Here is a 20,846-nt window from a genome sequence, read left to right as displayed (position 1 = left end):
TTTTCTCTATCTTGTTGAGAAGAAGGAAACTTACGTGATATATATAAAAGAGAAGTTAATCCACATTCAAAAACTGATTAACCCTATCACTATTTAACTGTGTATGGTAGTTTTATTTTTTGAGTAACTTCCTTTTACCTTATCTCTTTTAGATAGGTCGGGTCTGCCCACATGGAGCGAACCGAGATCCAAAGTCAATATCCGACAGAAAGGAAAATAGACATACTTAGGAACGATCGATCTGGAAATTAAATATAATAGGCAACAAAGTTCTTTTGGATGGTGTTTTTAATACCAAAGCGCTCAAAGATTTGTTATTAAGGAGGTTCTTCTTCCATGTCGATCTCCACGAGATGAATAAGGAAATATAAAAGGATAAGAAAAAGTAGTAGCATCATCAACAACGATTTGAAGTTTCTCCTAACTTGGATACAAGTTAAAAGTTTTTTAAAAAATGGATATAAGTTAAAACAGGGTGACCAAAAAGAGAGCAATAGCTCTCGCATCGCGAGCTCTAGTACTTACACCCAAGAGATTCTAGAGTGCCCAAAGAGATGGAATTTTTTTTAAGTCAGGAACATATCTAACATCGGTGAGAGTTCTCACCACACCATCGTACATTTTGATTCGGACTGTACCTTTACTAATAACATTGCAGGTAGTATTGTTGCCTATCAAGATAACTCCACCTTCAACATATTCATATGTGGTAAACAAATCTCAATTGGGACACATATGACAAGAATAGCCCGAATCTAAAATCCACTCATTGTTAGATTTGAAACTATTATTAGTTGCTAAAAATATAGTTCCCTCAGTCTCATCAGCAGCTACACTTGCTTCGCAGTGTTAGTATTTTTATGCTCATTTTTTTTTCTGTATGCTTTTCTTTGTTTTTCAATTTAAAGTATTCAAAAATAATGTGGCATTTCTTATAGCAGTATTTGCACATGATATTTATGTATCTGGATTTTGACATTGATTTAGGTCTCTCACTACTTGAATCTTTCTTATTGAATCTACCTCTTACAAACAAGCCTTCTTCTTGGTTCCCATTAGTTTCCCCAGTAATATCTTTAACTATTTGTTCTTTTGATTTCAAAATAGATTTGACATCTTTATAAGAGATATTATCCTTTCCATAAAACATAATATCTCTTATATGCTGAAACGACTAGGGTAAGGAAATAAGCAATAACACAGCTTGATCCTCATCTTTGATTTCAGCATCTATGTTACTTAAATCCATAAGAATGGAATCAAAAGTATCAAGATGTGTAAGTATAGAGGTACCTTCAGCCATACGAAAAGTGTAGAGTTTTTGTTTTAGATAAAACCTGTTTTCTACTCTCTTTTTCATATATAGGGTTTTTAATTTTTCCCGTATGTCTTTGGCTGAGCTTTCTGCAACAAAATTCATGCAAAACCTAATTTGAAAGATTTAAAATGAAACCTGCTTTTATCTTTTTGTCTATGACGGCAAACTACCCGTCTATCTTTTTATTCGGCTTCTTCTCCTTTCCTTGCAGTGCCATATTTAAGACATCCTATATTAGGATAGCTTCAATCTTTAATTTCCACATCCCGAAGTTTGTAATTCGATCGAATTTCTCAACATAAGTCTTTGTTAGAGTCATATTGGCTACCGAAACTAACCCGGTTATATCCGGCTATGATACCAATTTGTTAGGATCGGCAACTCAGGTAGTGCGGAATTTAGCCAAATAACATTATAATGACTAATACAAAGATAATACAAGTTGATAATAACGTTAATTAAAGCAGATAAAGATGGCGCAAATTTAACGTGGTTCGGTCAAGGTAACCTACGTCCACAAGCGGAGATGAGCAATTTTGCTATAACCACAAAAGTATAAAATTAGAGTAAATACTCTAATTAGTCCCAAATAACTCCGAGAGTATAACCTCACAAGATCACTCCAAATAAAAGGATCACACAAGTGTTTCTCAATACTCAATTCTCTTACAAAATACTCTCAATACAAGAGGAGAGAAAGATAAGAGAATAAAGACTCTTGAATTGTTGGTGTGTTTAAGAAAGGAGAGGAGCAACAGTATTTATAGGAGAAATTAAACTAAATCTTGCAAGTTCACAAAGGCAAGTTACCAACTTGCAAGAGATCTCCACCACTTATCCAAACTTGGTAGCCAAGAATAAACTCTACCAAACACATCTTTCATATAGGCACATGCCTATTTGCCAACTAAGAATGAGTTGGGTTTTACAATAAAGAAAAAACCATCCTTTTCTTGTAAAGCCAATTAGTCCATATTACACGTTTCATACAAAGACCAAACAAGTTGCATGTTGAGTGATATAACAATGAATTTGAAAGTGTTAGATAAAATAAGGGGTGAGAACAACAAGTTGTGTACCTTTTTGTCACAACGGAGATTGTTGAACTCACCACAAAAATAATTTCCCCAAGTCGAACTTTGAATCTCTTGGAAACAGAGTTAGAATTTTCACGAACTAAGTGTCTTTTATCCTTGTGTGGTTTTTTTGGAAGCAGAAGAAAGTTTATGTTTTTCTCTTTCTTGCTCAGAAGAAGAAAACTTACGTGATATATATATATAAGAGAAGTTAACCCACATTGAAAAACTGATTAACCCCATCACTATTTAACTGTGTATGGTGGTTTTTTTTTTGAGTAACTTCCTTTTACCTTATCTCTTTTAGATGGGTCGGGTCTGCCCACATTGTGCGACCCGAGATCCAAACCCAATATCCACAATCTCCCACTTCGCTCATGGTGGGCTATACCCGAACCAATTTTATGTCAATAACACACGTAATTCATACAGACAAATAGTTCATGCGACCTACGAGCATTAAGACCTATAATATTTCAAACTCATTAAAGTTGTACTAAAGCTCCATGTATAAATCCAATCACATATGGAAACAATATGAGGATCTTATTACTCGCAATACCCTAGACGTCATTCGCTACTCCAGTAGTAGTTATTTGATCCCTCATCCTTGGAAGAGGTGAACTCGAGTTTAAATATAACATTGTACCCACAATTACACTCAATACCCCCATGGTAAGTGTAATGGCCGACCTGTAAATACAAGCTATTACTAATTTTAGTTGTCTTCCCTTTCCACTCGAATCTATTCATTCCAGATTAACTGCTTTCCTAGACATGCGCTGCATTGCCGAATCGCTCATGGCTATTAGTGCTATGCTAAAGTAGCAACATCGATTGGCACTTCAAGATACAGTAAAAGGTCAAAGGGTATTTTAATAAAAGTTAATATAACTTTTCGAGATCTCACACAATGAAGAAGCAGGGATCCGTTCTTCTATTATCCCATTGGTCGCTAGCACACGTGGTATGAAACACATGTTACAGTGGTCTCACCTTATATTGGCGCGTGTTTCTTATTCTTTTAATCATTCAACACCGTACATATCTTGGTCTAGACACCTTTAAGTGTCTAACCCGATTTTCTCACTTCAATAATCCTCAAACCATCTTCTTAGAGAAACTCGCATCTGTCTTACAAAACAAGTCATAATCGAATAGTGAAATTTGTAAATTGTCAACAACGACCTCTACAAGTAAATATAACCCCGCATTATCCAAGGTTCTATAAGGTCTCATCTCTTCACGATTCTTAACGTATGAGGCGATTGCTCGTGCGAGAGAGCCAATCTCGCGACTTGTTCGACACACTTTATCAACAAAAACATTCATCACATACATACGAGATATAAGCATAATTCAAGAGTCAAATAGTGATGAGCATATTATAATACTAAAGTCATTTTACAATACATAAATATGTTCATATCCTTCGCAAACCTAGAGCCATAACATGTTTCTCAAATAGGTCTCTAGATATCGCCTTTGTAAAAGGATCAGCTATCATGCTTCGCGTAGGAATGTATTGTAAATTTATCTCTCCACTTGCTACCATGCCTCTTACAAAGTTATACTTGATGTCAATGTGTTTGGTCTTGCTGTAATACTTAGGATCATTTGTATATGCAATAGCCGCTTGACTATCACAATATAGAGTCATGGGACCTTGAGAGTTCTTTGTAATATCCAAATGCTCAAAGAATCTCTTCAACCAAACAACTTCTTGTATTGTAGACGCACAAGCCACGAACTCAGCTTCCATTGTTGAAAGGGTTATACAGGTTTGTTTCTTACTTTTCCATGATATAGCACCACCATTAAGTAAGAAGGCATAATCAGATGTTGATTTTCTATCATTCCGATCACCAGCTTAATCAGCATCTGTATATCCTCTCAAGTATAAATCATTTCCACTATAACATAGTGAATAATCTGCAGTTCCCTTCAGGTATCTGAAAATCCTCTTCACAAATTTCCAATGATCTCTTCCAGGATTGGATTGATACCTGCTAACCAGACCTACGACATAACAAATGTCTGGGCGAGTACACATCATAGCGTACATCAAGCTCCCGACAACACTTGAATATGGAACTCGAGACATGTCTTCCTTTTCATTTTCAGTCTTGGGACACATTTCAAGGCTTAAAGTTTCACCTCTCGCTATAGGAGTATCCATGGATTTACAACCATTCATGCAAAAACGCTCCAAAATTTTCTTTATATAAGTTTTTTGAGATAGACTCAATAACTTTTTGGAACGGTCTCTTTGGATCTTAACTCCAAGGATATAGTCTGCCTCGCCCATATCTTTCATGTCAAATGACTTTGAAAGCCATGACTCGATAGTTTTCAAATACTCCAAATTATTTTCGGCCAATAAAATATCGCTCACATAAAGAGAAAGAATTACAAACATCCCATTGGACTTCTTCACATAAATGCAATAGTCTTCATTGATCATGGTAAAATCATATGAGATCACCTCCTTGTAAGATCTTAAATACCATTGCCTTGAAGATTGCTTCAGGCCATAAATTGATCTTTACAATTTACAGACCTTCTTTTCTTGGCCTTTAACGATGAAGCCTGCAGGTTGTTCCATGTAGATTTTTTCATTTAGTTCTCCATTGAGAAAAGTTGTCTTCACATCCATTTGATGTAATTCCAAATCCAACGTGCAACAATAGCCAAAAGTAAGCGAATTGAGGTAAACTTTATAATTGGTGAAAATGTTTCCTCATAATCTATTCCAGCTTCTTGAGTAAAGCCTTTTACCACCAATCGTGCCTTGTATCTTTCTATTGACCCATCCGCTTTGCGTTTAACTTTGAGAATCCATTTGTTCCCAATGGCTCTATGCCCAGGCGGAAGGTCAACTAGATCCCAGACTTTTTTGGTTTTCATGGACTCTAATTCTTCTTTCATTGCTTTCATCCACTCATCTTTTCCAGGGCTCGATAAAGCCTCACTCACAGACTTTGGCTCATTTATTTCTATGGGAGATACCAAGAAAACATAATCTTTAATGTCATAAGTACGTTTGGTATATTTTTCCTGGTACTCTTTCGTAGTTGAAATTCAGGTTCGTCAGAAGGATTTTGGGATTGAGAGTTCCCACTCCCACTCGGATCAACAATAAGATCTTGATCAATTTGATTATTAACTGTATAAGAAGACACTTGCTGACTGTCTGAGTTCAACATTTTATAAAGAGGCTCTCCATTCTTTACCTCGCCCTTCTTTTCATTTTCCAAAAATGTGACATCTCGCGATTCAATCTCAGTAACACTTCCATCCTCTAATTCACCAATGGACACATACCATTTGGAGTGTTCTGAATATCTTATAAAGATACATTTCTTGACTTTTGGACCTAATTTACCAAACTTGCTAAAAGAATCTTTTACATATGCAGCACAACCCCAAGGTCGTAAATCCTTTAAGTTTGGTTTTTGACCAGTTCATAGCTCATAAGGAGTGAAAGAAACTGATTCAGAAGGCACTTTGTTCAATATGTAGGTTGCAGTCAATAACGCATCTCCCCAAAAGGAGATAGGTAAACTTGCCTGCGCCATCATGGACCTTATCATGACCAGTAGTGTTCTATTCCTTTTTTCTGCTACACCATTTTGTTGAGGTGTGTGCGGAATAGTTAACTATCTGGTGATGCCCTTTTCATTATACAATTCTTCAAATTTTTTTGATAGATATTCGCGCCCTCTATCGATTCTTAAGGTCTTAATCCTTTTATCTAATTGATTCTCAACTTCATTCAAATATTTCTTAAAGCATTCAAGTGCTTCAGATTTATGAGAAATCAAATAGACATAACCAAAGCGTGTGAAATCATCAATAAATGTAATAAAATATAAAGCACCAGACCTAGCCCTCACATTAATTGGACCACAGATATCAGAATGGATTAATTGCAATGGAAAATCAGCTCTCTTAGCCTTTCCAAATAGTTTACGTGTAATCTTTCCGGCAAGAAAAATTTCACAAATTGGCATTTCAATTTTAGAGAAAGAACCTAGATGTCCTTCCTTAGCCAATCTATTCATTCGATCATGCCCTATGTGACCTAATCTTGCATGACATGTAATAACATCAACATCATTGTTACTAGAATAACATGTTGTAACACAACGATCAACATAATAGTTATACGTAGAAGGATTACAATCTAACACAATAAAACCATCAAAACGATGTCCAAAACCATAAAAAATATTGTCTTGAGTAATTCTAAGACCACTGCGACTAAAGTTCAAATTGAAATCTAAATCTAGAAGAACAGACACAAAGACTAAGTTTCGTCGAATCTCTGGAACATATAGGACATCATGCAACATCAAAGATCGGCCACCACGCATGTCCATTCTACAAGTGCCCATTCCTTTGACTTCAAGCTTTGCATTATTTTCCACATATACATGCTTTGATCCAGGTGAAACTCGACGAAATTCTATGAACGCTTCTCTATCACGGCTCACATGGTCGGTGGCCCCTGAGTCTACAATCCATACAGGATAAGATTCAGTTAGTAAAACAGTGCTAGAAACATATATAACACTAAGAGATGCATTTTGAAATGCTACCTTTTTTGGCTCAGTGCACTCACGAGCAAAATGCCCCGGGACTTGGCAATTGTAGCACTTCATCTTGCTCTTGTCTTTCTTCTTATAGAACCGTTTTCCTTTCTTGGAATTTGGCTTGTTTCTTTTCTTGGAAGATCCTTCTCCGTTCTCCTTGCCCTTTCCGTTATTTTTCCAGTTTCTCTTGCGCTTGAAGCTTGATCTCTTTGTACCACTTGATTCTGTCACAAAGGCATTAGGTACAGCTTTCGCAGCACCAAGACGCTTGTCTTCAAGCTCTACATGACGGGTAACATCAGCAAAAGTTTTGATGCTATAATTGTGGGTTAAGTTAACCTTAAGATGTTTCCAATTATTGGGAAGAGACCGAATCACTACCTGAACCTGCTGCTCATCAGAGAGAACATGGACAACACTTTTGAGTTGAGAAATCATATTTGACATCACCCTTAGATGTTGTTTGACACTGTGATCATGACGCTTTTTGTACGTGCCAAACTTGATTGTCAGCTGTCGAAGGCGAGTCACAGTTGTACCTCCATATGCCTCTTTTAAATGTGCCCACATGGCTTGAGCAGTAGGATATTGTTCGCATTCGTGGATGAGATTATCAGCAACTGAACTTACAATGATTCCACGTGTAGTGGAATCTTTCTTTTTCCAAACATTGTAAGTTCTAGATCCCTCATGTGTTGGGCAGTGTTACCCTCCTCTGGGTAACTCATTACATGGTTAATACTTTCAAGTGCATCTTTCTCTTCGAGTACATACCACATCTTACGACTCCAAATATCTTAATTTTCATCATTCAGTTTGTCACCCTTGTTCAAGTCAGCAATGATACTTTTTGATGTCATGTCTTTTATTAGAGACAATATTACAAGTTTAACTCATCAATATATACTTCAGTCAATTTATGCATGTGATTACACACTTAAGTAAATTAATTATAATATTAATTCTATATTTAGTATAGAATCGAACGGTTACTATGTTTTTATTCATCATCTATATCTAAATATTTTAATTAATATTAAAATCACTTCTTAGTGTGTACTTTATTTCAAGTCTCAATCCATTACAAAAAAATGATAAACAATGTATGTAACTGGTGAGACAAGTAACATAATTTAAATTTTATTAAGATAAAATACATAATTAATAATTTACATATTTGCTAGGACATACATGTACCAATCGAACACTAACTCTTGCATATACACGCTAAAAGGTGCACTGGGCCAAATATCATGATAAATCTCAGTTAAAATTTTATCCCAAGGCTCTCGAAGAGAGTCCGCTAAAATAGCTAATGCTTCCCAATCAGTAATTTCTATGTAATTAGCCAATTCAACTCTTTTTAACTGAAAAAGGTGTACATGTTCAGGAATAGAAATATTAGGGCCCATTTTAAATTCCTTAAACTCCCTAAATTTCGTTTTTCTTTCCCTTCGTTCAGCCCTTCGATCCCTTAACTCATTTTGTCTCGCCCTTGGGACATTCCTGATGACTTCAAGCTCCGAGTCTGAATCATTATAGAAATAAGTCTTGCGACGACGTACCCTTCTATGTTGTCCCCTTCCTTGACTTCGAGAACTCCCACTTGGAGTAATTCGAACTTGTCCCTGTTCATCCATATCTGAAATAGGATCAAGAAAATAATAAGAATGGCTACAACCATCCAATGTGACAACATATGTCACAATAACTCGTAGAAATACATCAATGTAAGGGATTAATGTTAAACTAATTTTCTATAGTAAGAAGATATTAAGATATATTAGGGCCAGTTTATATCAGTTCATAGTCCACACAAAGAAAAAATTCTTTTCAGGCAAGTTTCTGTGGTTGTATACAATCCATACTTTCAAGATTTGAATTTTCTAAATATCTTTTGTCGTTCCTATCTTTATCGTCTTTCCACTATTTCACCAATTGAGAAAGGACAAAAGAGAAAGAAATGGAAAAAACAGAATAACACACGTTGAAATCTCTTTCTCTAGCAGGATGCAGACATCTTTTGATCAATATGAAACCTTTTGTTATATATATCAGCAGTATGTCCCAAAAGGTAGTGAATAACATCGAGTGATGAAATATACAACCAAATAAAAAATATGAAGGACCATTAGAATCAATACTTCCTTCCAAAAATATTTGACAACAATTGTGGATAACTTAACAGGGAAAGTATAACAATATATTTTAGGTGATTAACACAAGAATTCACTGATTTCACCGGTTAACCAAGAGGATGAACAAGTCAGTATGATGGTATTTTTATTGTACCTATATTTATGGCACTCCTAGCAGAACATGTTGAGAGTCTAGTCTGGAGTTATCACATATATAAGCAAAATAAAAAAATCCGGAAGTAAGATAAATACGACATGTATAAAGTTCCACCACTATGAGTGATTAGAATTGCTTAAATACTCATCACTTTGAGTACTAGAATGGTATGTTTCTTCTAAACCAGTGTGAAGCTCTGGATTGACTTCTCAAGGTTACTGAACGTCATACATATTGGTAATATACAATTATACAAAATCAGCTCTCTGTTAATGCAAAAACAAAAAAAAAGTGTTCTTTTTTCCAGAAAAAAATTTCATTGTGTATCCATATTTATGTAAATAGAATACACAATAATGGCTAATGATACCATTGTTAGATAAAACAAGGGGTGAGAACAACAAGTTGTGTAACTTTTTGTCGCAGCGAAGATTGTTGAACTCGCCACAAAAAGAATTGCCCCAAGTCGAACTTTGAATCTCTTGGAAACAAAGTTAGAATTTTCACGAACTAAGTGTCTTTTATCCTTGTGTGATTTTTTTGGAAGCAGAAGAAAGTTTATATTTTTCTATATCTTGTTGAGAAGAAGGAAACTTAAGTGATATATATAAAAGAGAAGTTAACCCACATTCAAAAACTGATTAACCCCATCACTATTTAATTGTGTATGGTAGGTTTTTTTTAGTAACTTCCTTTCACCTTATCTCTTTTAGATGGGTCGGGTCAGCCCACATGGAGCGACCCGAGATCCAAACTCAATATCCGACAGAAAGGAAAATAGACATACTTGGGAACGATCGATCTGGAAATTAAATATAATAGGCAACAAAGTTCTTTTGGATGGTGTTTTTAATACCAAAGCGCTCAAAGATTTGTGATTAAGGAGGTCCTTCTTCCATGTCGATCTCCACCAGATGAATAAGGAAATAAAAAAGGAGAAGAAAAAGCAGTAGCATCATCAACAGCGATTTGAAGTTTCTCCTAACTTGGATACAAGTTAAAAGTTTTTTAAAAAATGGGTATAAGTTAAAATAGGGTGACCAAAAAAAGAGCAATAGCTCTCGCATCGCGAGATCTAGTGCTATACTCTCACGTCTACACAGACCAATTGACCTTTTTTAACCTGTATGTTCGTTTGTTTACGCTGTCAAATATTGCACGATTTGCAAGTTGTAAGTTGCTCATTACACTAGCTCTGTCTGTTATTATTGTTATTTGCAAGATATAAGTTCACCTAATATATATATATAAAGGAGGAAAAAATAGTGATGACTTGACACATCTCTTTGACCAAGAAACTCAATTATCTTTTTTTCTATTCAAATAGGGTGTATATCAAATCCTTACCCTAAATTCACCTCCTCTATCTTCTCCTATTCCCTCAAATTCTCTCTCTCTCTCTCTCTCTATATCCTTACCATAAATTCTCCTCCTCTATCTTTTCCTATTCCCTCAAATTCACATATGTACGTGCTCTCAATTTTGGGGAGGACCTATTATGCCCATTTCATTTGTTTCCACCTTTTGGTGCTAGCTAGGCTTCCCAAATATGATAATAGATTAGTGTTGCACTTTTTTGGCTTCCTGTTACTGTATTCTTTTCTAATGTCCTGTGTTCTAATGATATATTCCAATCCCCCGGTAACAATAAGCATTGCGGAGAAAAGAAGTTAGGTCGGTAAATGACTCAATATAAATTTTGTAATTACTTTATTCTATATATTTACATCATACTATTTGAGCTCTCACATAACAGTGTTATTTTTATTGTCTGAAATATTGCATGAAGTGGTTACTTTTAGCAAATATTATAACATGGAACATGTATGACATACTTCTTTTTATTCTATTTTATTCTTTTAAATGAAAAATGATTATAGCGAACGGGTAAGGTGTCTGCCTCTTGAATTAATTTATCGCTAACGAAGAGTTTGTCCGGAGTTGATCTAAATAACAAAGTTTATCTCCTATTTATTCTCTTTTCTTTTTGTTTCATTTTTTTATATTCTTTTCTTGGTTATTTTATTTTTCTCATTTAGTAATTCTGATGTGATAAGCTATTCACATGAATGAACAGAAAGATTTTTCTCAAAGAGATTGCAGCTTGGAATATTATCCATTTGAACTCTTTTAGGATTCTCTCTGCACTTCTTTTATGTGTATGTTAAATTTATAGGAAAACTGTCAGGGGATTTAATATATTTTTAATATTTTGAGAAATTTTAGTATAATATAATGACTTTGAGGATGAAAAGAAATTATTTTATAGTAAAGGTTGGTTGATATTTCTTTTTATTTTTAAAACTGAACGAGCAAGGTAGATGAATTTGATTTTGCACTTTTTTATTTCATTCTTCTTATTTTATGAAAGCATTAATATTGAAGAGAAAACTTAATTTATATACACATATTAAATGACAGAGTACAAAATCGTATTTTCAAATTAATATACATATGAACGTAAAGAGATCAAATTTTCTTGATCATTTTCTGTCTTTACATTTTTTTTATAAGAAAACTAAGAAATAAATGTTTCACCTTTATAAATTTATTAGACTTGAAGAATAAAAAAGTATTTCAAATTTTAGTTTGAATAGTATAATATTTGGCTATTATAAAAAGTTAATTAGTTAATGTTTTTATTACCGCGGAAGAAGTAAATAAATGTGTTGGTGAAATTGGTTTACTATCATTATTATATGATTATATCCAAGCAATACATGGGCTTGCTGCCGTATCGTGTTTGTCACATGCTTGTTGGGGGACACCTTATGGGCGAGAAAAGAAAAAGGAAGAAACAAACAAAAAGAAAGAGAAAAACGAAACGGAGCCGTGCCACGCGGTGACCGCATTTTCCAAAAGCTTGCTCTTAGAAAGAAGCCTTTGTTTTCCGAAACAGACTAAAAAATAGGTTATCATGGAAAGAATATATTTTTTATCTAATTTGTTACATCGATTGCAGAAAAATGAAAGACGTAAATCGAGAATGTATGACATTATTATTGCAAATTTGCAATACAAATATGGATCTGAGTGAATTTTGGTTTGAATTGTTGAGGTTTTATTTTTTAAGATGAAATAGTCTTAAAATGAGGGTGAATGGGAAATAGAGGGAAAATGAAATTTTTGAGTAAAATTTTAAATTTTCTCTCTTGACAATGAGACATTGTCCCATATTGGAAGAGGAAGAGATTTTTGGTGGGTATATATATAATTGCTCTTCTTGTAGCTCTTAAAGAGTTAAGAAGAAAGCAAGCCTCGCGCCGCCGTCGTCGCTCGGCTCGGCTACGGCTTGGGCTACGGCTACGGCTTGGGCTTGATTGATTAATTAATTTTTTGGACCAAATTTATTTGTTAATAGTAAATATTAACGTAAGATTATCCGCATTTGTAACGGATAGCCGCCTAATGCTCTTCCCACCATGAATGTGCTTGCTCCACAAACATGAATGTGCTTGCTCCACAAACAAGCTAATGCTTGCTCCACCATGGAGGGTGGACGTTTGGTCTTCTTCAACACTGGCTGCTATATATATGTGCAGCAGATGTTGAAGAAAGACACTCAACACTCAACACACAAACTGAAATCCTGAAATCGCTCAACAAATTTGGCTATACATTGCACTCCTTCCTCTCAGCATTTCCATACGATTTTCTAAGTTTCTACTCCTTCGTTCTGCATTGTTTTAACTTCAAACAAAGCAATTGTAAGTGTGATTTGCTACCGAACTTTGTGTTCGCTGAAACACTAGGGTTTGAAGTACCGCTACACCAGTGTGTGATTCGTTCTATCCTGGGAGAAAATAATCCATTACCTTGGGTACTAGGAGGGGATTAAATTCCTTAAGGAAACACTGTGAATTCAGTGGGCTCGAATTAATTACTGTTTCATTACGCTAACTTATATTTTGCAGAATTATTATTTACAAATACAGCAATATTGGCGGGACTAACAATCTTAAGGAATTTAATATTTATTTCTGTATTTGTGTTATTCTTATTATTCTGCAAACTAAAACTTTTGTGATTTTGTGTACTCCTGTTTTGGAGAGTAAAGCCTTCGTGGCATTTTGTTGGAGATTAAAATCTACGTGATTTTTACTCCAGTTTGAAAACGTGTTCGGTTGAGAATCGATTCTTTTACAGAAAGAAAATAACGACTGAAAGTGAAAACCAAGCTATTCCGATGGTGACTGCCAACGCATCGACAAGCCGAACACCGGCGTTGGCACCGGCAGAAAAACCCGGAAAATTTTCCGGGATTGATTTCAAGCGCTGGCAGCAGAAGATGTTCTTCTACTTAACTACGTTATGTCTACAGAAGTTCATCAAGGAAGATGTTCCTGATCTGCCAGATAAAACTCCAGAGAATGAACGCTTTCTCGTGATTGAAGCGTGGAAGCATTCTGATTTTTTATGCAAGAATTATATTCTTAGCGGACTGGATGATAATCTGTATAATGTATACAGTAGCGTGGAGACGTCAAAAGAATTATGGAATGCGCTTGAAAAGAAATATAAAACTGAAGATGCCGGGATGAAGAAATTCGTTACCGTAAAATTTTTGGACTACAAAATGGTAGATAGCAAATCTGTTATTACCCAAGTCCAGGAATTGCAAGTGATTATTCATGATCTACTTGCTGAAGGTCTTGTCATCAACGAAGTATTCCAAGTAGCAGCAATGATTGAGAAGTTGCCTCCGTTGTGGAAGGACTTCAAAAATTATTTGAAACACAAACGAAAGGAAATGTCCCTTGAAGATCTCATTGTTCGGTTGAGAATCGAAGAGAACAATAAAGCTGCTGAAAGGAGAGGCAGTGGAAATTCAACAATAATGGGAGAAAATATTGTTGAAGATAACAAAAAGAGGAAGAAGGCTTCTGGTCCGAAATACAACCCAAGCAAGAAGCGGTTCAGTGGAAACTATTACAACTGTGGGAAAACCGGACATAAATCTACGGAGTGTCGTGCTCCGAAGAAAGACAAGAAAAGGGGTCAAGCAAACATGGTAGTAAACCATGATGATGTTGATAACTTGTGTGCCATGCTTTCTGAATGTAACTTGGTGGGAAATCCTAAACTGTGGTGGTTTGATTCAGGAGCCACTCGCCATGTTTGTGCAGTTATAGAAGCTTTTGCTACTTATGCTCCTACTGGACCCGGAGAGACAGTTTATATGGGAAATGCTTCAACAGCAAAAGTTGAAGGATATGGGAAGATATTTCTGAAAATGACTTCTGGCAAGGTCATGACTTTGAACAATGTCCTTCATTTTTTCGAAATGAGAAAGAATTTAGTCTCTACTGGACTTCTTGTTAAGCACGGTTTTAAGTGCATTTTTGTGTCCAACAAGGTTGTCATTAGTAAGAATGAAATATTTGTAGGAAAAGGTTACCTCACCGAGGGCCTTTTCAATCTGAATGTAATGGTTGTGGAAAACAATAATAATATTTCAGCTTCTTCTTACTTACTTGATTCAAATGATTTATGGCATGTACGTTTGGGTCATGTCAATTATAAAACCTTGCGAAAAATGATTAACTTGGAAGTACTGCCCAAGTTTGAATGCGAAAAATCAAAATGTCAAACATGTGTGGAATCTAAGTATGTTAAACATCCTTATAAGTCAGTTGAAAGGAATTCAAATCCTTTAGACTTAATTCACACAGATATTTGTGACATGAAGTCAATACCATCTCGCGGTGGAAAGAAGTATTTCATAACTTTTACCGACGATGGTACTCGATATTGCTATGTTTACTTACTGAATAGTAAAGATGAAGCAATAGACGCATTCAGGCAATACAAAAATGAAGTTGAAACGCAACTTAACAAGAAAGTAAAAATGATAAGAAGTGATAGGGGTGGTGAATATGAATCTCCTTTTGAAGAAATATGTTTAGAATATGGAATTATTCATCAAACAACAGCCCCTTACATGCCCCAATCTAATGGGATTGCGGAAAGAAAGAATCGCACATTAAAGGAGATGATGAATGCGTTGTTGATAAGTTCTGGTTTGCCACAGAACTTGTGGGGGAAAGCCATTCTTACGGCTAATCGAATATTAAATCGAGTGCCCCATAGCAAAACACAATCCATTCCATATGAAAAATGGAAAGGAAGGAAGCCCAACTTGAATTATTTTAAAGTGTGGGTGTGTTTGGCAAAAGTGCAAGTTCCTAAACCCAAAAGGGTAAAGATAGGATCGAAAACCGTTGATTGTGTTTTCATAGGATATGCGACAAATAGTAAAGCATATCGATTTCTGGTTCATAAATCAGAAAATCCCGACATTCATAATAATACGGTTATAGAATCAGATAATGCTGAGTTCTTTGAAAATATATATCCGTATAAAAAGGAATGTGAGTTGTTTGGTGAAGGATCTAAACGACCTCGGGAAGAAACAAAAGAAAGTACATCTAATCAGGAGGATCCAAGACGTAGTAAACGTCAAATAACGTCTACTTCATTTGGACCAGATTTTGTGACTTTCTTATTGGAGAACGAGCCTCAAATATTTAAAGAAGCTATGACTTCTTCGGAATCATTATTTTGGAAAGAGGCAGTCAATAGTGAAATAGAATCCATATTGAACAACCATACATGGGAATTGGTTGATCTTCCTCCTGGAAATAAACCTTTGGGTTCTAAATGGATTTTTAAGAGAAAAATCAAAGATGATGGCACTATTGATAAATTCAAGGCAAGGCTCGTAGTCAAAGGGTATAGACAACGAGAAGGTCTAGACTACTTTGATACATACTCTCCAGTTATAAGAATTACGTCCATACGGATGTTAGTAGCATTAGCTGCAGTGTATGGTCTTGAAATTCATCAAATGGATGTTAAGACGGCCTTCTTAAATGGAGAGTTGGAGGAAGAAATTTACATGGAACAAATTGAAGGGTTTGTGGTTCCAGGTAAAGAAAAGAAGGTATGTAGACTTGTTAAGTCTCTTTACGGACTAAAACAAGCACCCAAACAATGGCATGCGAAATTTGACCAAACAATATTGTCAAATAGTTTTAAGATAAATGAATGTGATAAATGTGTGTACATTAAAAATGTTCCAAATCACATAGTCATTATTTGCCTATATGTGGATGATATGCTGATAATGAGTAATGACATTGCCAACATAAATGCTACTAAGCGTATGCTCAATAGCAAGTTTGATATGAAAGACTTGGGAGTTGCTGATTTAATTCTGGAAATTAAGATCCATAAGACTCCTCAAGGTCTGACATTGTCACAATCTCATTATATTAAGACAGTACTTGAAAAATTCAAGCACTTGGGCTTTAAAGTTGCAAAGACTCCAATTGACGTGAATCTTGCATTAGCAAAGAACAAAGGCCAAAGCATATCACAATTGGATTATGCTCATGTGTTGGGATGCTTAATGTATATCATGAATTGTACATGACCAGATATATCTTGTGCTATAAGTAAACTGAGTCGATATACGAGCAATCCAGGCCAATCGCATTGGATGGCAATGAAACGAGTTTTGGGATATTTAGAACATACCCAGAACTTTGAATTGCACTACAGTAAATTCCCTGCAGTGATTGAGGGATACTGTGATGCAAATTGGATCACCGGTTCAACTGATTCTAAGTCCACGAGTGGATATGTATTCACTATTGGTGGAGGAGCGGTATCTTGGAAGTCGTCCAAACAAACATGTATTGCCCGCTCTACAATGGAGGCTGAATTCATAGCCTTAGATAAAGCCGGTGAAGAAGCTGAATGGCTCCGGAATTTCTTGGAAGACATTCCATTTTGGCCCAAACCGTTGGCACCAATATGCATACATTATGATAGTCAAGCGGCAATTGGAAGGGCTGGGAGCGTTATGTATAACGGTAAATCTCGTCATATACGACGAAGACATAAAACCGTTAGGCAATTACTCTCTAGAGAAATTATCACAATTGACTATGTAAAGTCAAGTGATAATGTGTCGGATCCACTTACAAAGGGCCTAACTAGAGAGGTAGTTGAGAAATCATCAAGGAGAATGGAGCTATGGCCGAGAACAAGTCATTGTGGCGGTAACTCTACCCAGAAGACTGGAGATCCCAAGATCTAGGTTCAAGGAGATCAAACAAAGTCATTAATGACGGTTCAACATTGTCAAATAAAATTTTAGTCCGTTCTCGTGATGAGACAATGTTCAGTACCAAGGATAAAACATTAAGGCTTTTAATAATTTCTAAATTTGATACGGGGTATATCAAATAGTGTATCTACAGGATGACACGTTTAGGAATCACCTATGTAAGTGTGAAGTGTTAGCCGCTTCAAGTAGAACTTTGTAAGGCCAGTTCTCTACGCACTTATGAAATCAGGCGGTGTTCATGGCTGAAACGAACACAACAATGAGAACCAAAGACGGTTAAGGGTTGATTGTGTGACTTATGGTTGTCTAGGTATACACCAAAGATCGACGGTTTAAAGATATCAAATCTACCGATTGATCGAGTATATCTGACATAAGTTTACTACGAAAAGTTCAAAGGAAAACCTACTTATCCAGATGCGATTAATCCTTGCTTGTAAATCACACAGTTTTTTCATGCATACTTCCGTGATATAGCCATTCCTCATTCATGTGGGGGATTGTTGAGGTTTTATTTTTTAAGATGAAATAGTCTTAAAATGAGAGTGAATGGGAAATGGAGGAAAAATAAAATTTTTGAGTAAAATTTTAAGTTTTTCCCTCTTGACAATGAGACATTGTCCCATATTGGAAGAGGAAGAGATTTTTGGTGGGTATATATATATAATTGCTCTTCTTGTAGCTCTTAAAGAGTTAAGAAGAAAGCAAGCCTCGCGCCGTCGTCGTCGTCGCTCGCTCGGCTCGGCTTCGGCTACGGCTTCGGCTTCGGCTTCGGCTTCGGCATTCGGATTCGGATTTGGTCAAATGATCGATTGATTGATTAATTTTTTGGACCAAATTTATTTGTTAATAGTAAATATTAACGTAAGATTATCCATATTTATAATGGATATTTTTCAATCCGTGTATTGACCATTTGGCAGCCGCCTAATGCTCTTCCCACCATGAATGTGCTTGCTCCACAAACATGAATGTGCTTGCTCCACAAACAAGCTAATGCTTGCTCCACCATGGAGGGTGGACGTTTGGTCTTCTTCAACACTGGCTGCTATATATATGTGCAGCAGATGTTGAAGAAAGACACTCAACACTCAACACACAAACTGAAATCCTGAAATCGCTCAACAGATTTGGCTATACATTGCACTCCTTCCTCTCAGCATTTTCATACGATTTTCTAAGTTTCTACTCCTTCGTTCTGCATTGTTTTAACTTCAAACAAAGCAATTGTAAGTGTGATTTGCTACCGAACTTTGTGTTCGCTGAAATACTAGGGTTTGAAGTACCGCTACACCAGTGTGTGATTCGTTCTATCCTGGGAGGAAATAATCCATTACCTTGGGTACTAGGAGGGGATTAAATTCCTTAAGGAAACACTGTGAATTCAGTGGGCTCGAATTAATTACTGTTTTATTACGCTAAATTATATTTTGCAGAATTATTATTTACAAATACAGCAATATTGGCGGGAATAACATGAATGGGGTTGGTTAGGACTTAGGTGGTATACTACTAGAATTTGTGATTAAGGAGGTTCTTCTTCCATGTCGATCTCCACCAGATGAATAAGGAAATAAAAAAGGAAAAGAAAAAGCAGTAGCATCATCAACAACTATTTGAAGTTTCTCCTAACTTGGATACAAGTTAAAAGTTTTTTAAAAAATGGGTATAAATTGAAAAAGTGGGTTAACGCATTGTGTGCATAACCGCAAGAGAAGACATCAAGAAATTGAGGGATAATGAACTCTTGATGGCCGTGAGCTAGAGAATTAGTTGCCAGTCAGGCAAGAGAGAGCATGCGATAGCTCTCGCATCGCGAGCTCTAGTATTGCATGATTTGCGAGATGTAAGTTGCTGACTACACTGAGTCTGTTATTATTGCTATTTGTAAGATTTAAGTTCACTAATCAGTAAATAAATGTGTTGGTGAAATTGGTTTACTATTATTAGGATCGGGAACCCGAGTATTGCGGAATATAGCCAAACAACGGTATAATGACAATAACAAAGACAATGGAAGTTGATAACAACGATAATTAAAATAGATAAAGAAGACACAAATTTAACGTGATTCAGTCAAAGTGACCTATGTCCACAGGCGGAGAGGGGTAATTTCACTATAACAATAAGAGTACAAAATTAGAGTAAATACTCTAATTAATCTCAAATACCCTAAGGGAATAACCTCACAAGATCACTCCAAAGAAAGGGTTCACATAAATGCTTCCCAACACTAACTCTCATACAAAAAAACTCATAATAAATGAATAAAGGAAGAAACAAGAAATGAAGACTCTAGTCTTGTTGGTGTGTTTAAAATGAACTGATGGTCTTCCCTTTTATATGCAAAAAAGTCTTGACCTCTTATGTGTAAAAGAAGAGATACAACTTATGCAAATGATGTCCAACACACAATGCAATATTTTTGGGTCCCAAAGAATATTGTCAACAAAGTCTACACTCTGCAAAGATGCTTATGCTTATGTGAGATGGACTCTATTTGACAAAATAATCGCTATATTACAATTATCATTATTATATGATTATATCCAAGCAATACATGGGCTTGCTGCCGTATCGTGTTTGTCACATGCTTGTTGGGGGACACCTTATGGGCGAGAAAAGAAAAAGGAAGAAACAAACAAAAAGAAAGAGAAAAACGAAACGGAGCCGTGCCACGCGGTGACCGCATTTTCCAAAAGCTTGCTCTTAGAAAGAAGCCTTTGTTTTCCGAAACAGACTAAAAAATAGGTTATCATGGAAAGAATATATTTTTTGTCTAATTTGCTACATCAATTGCAGAAAAATGAAAGACGTAAATCGATAATGTATGACATTATTATTGCAATATAAATATGGATCTGAGTGAATTTTGGTTTTGAATGAGGTTGGTAATTAGGTGGTATGCTACTAGAATATTGCTTGAAGTTTTCATGTGAATTGTTGGTATAGGGTTGGATTCGTTAGAGCACTATCCAGTATCCTCCTTTGTTGTAATTTGGTTTCAATCTACAAAGGGCCACTGTCACCATACGACAGAATTAATTTTTTTGAAAAGCAAGTTCTAAGATATCGTATCATATGTATGAGATTTTTCATTGTTTCATATTATTTTTGTTTTGTATTGTATAGACAATCGTGGCTCTAGTTTAATAAGAATTTTTCTTGTTAGTTATTTCGTTGTTTTATATTGCACAACAACTGATAAATATATCAGCTAATATGTCCTTACATATTGTGTGCATACAGGATTTATCAACAATTACTCCACATAATTTAAGTCAACTTTTTCTGTCTCCTAATTTTTTCACTAATTATGCCTTGTCAGTATACTAAAGTATTAAATTCATACAAACTCATAAATTTAATTACAACAATATTTCAAATAATATGTAAAAAAGAGAGAGAAGGGAAAGTTAATACTCGGA

Source organism: Nicotiana tabacum, chromosome 19 (genome assembly GCF_000715075.1).
Source record: "Nicotiana tabacum cultivar K326 chromosome 19, ASM71507v2, whole genome shotgun sequence".
Lineage (NCBI taxonomy): Eukaryota > Viridiplantae > Streptophyta > Magnoliopsida > Solanales > Solanaceae > Nicotiana > Nicotiana tabacum.
The sequence above is the reverse complement of the archived record's forward strand: the minus strand, read 5'-3'. Positions refer to the sequence as shown.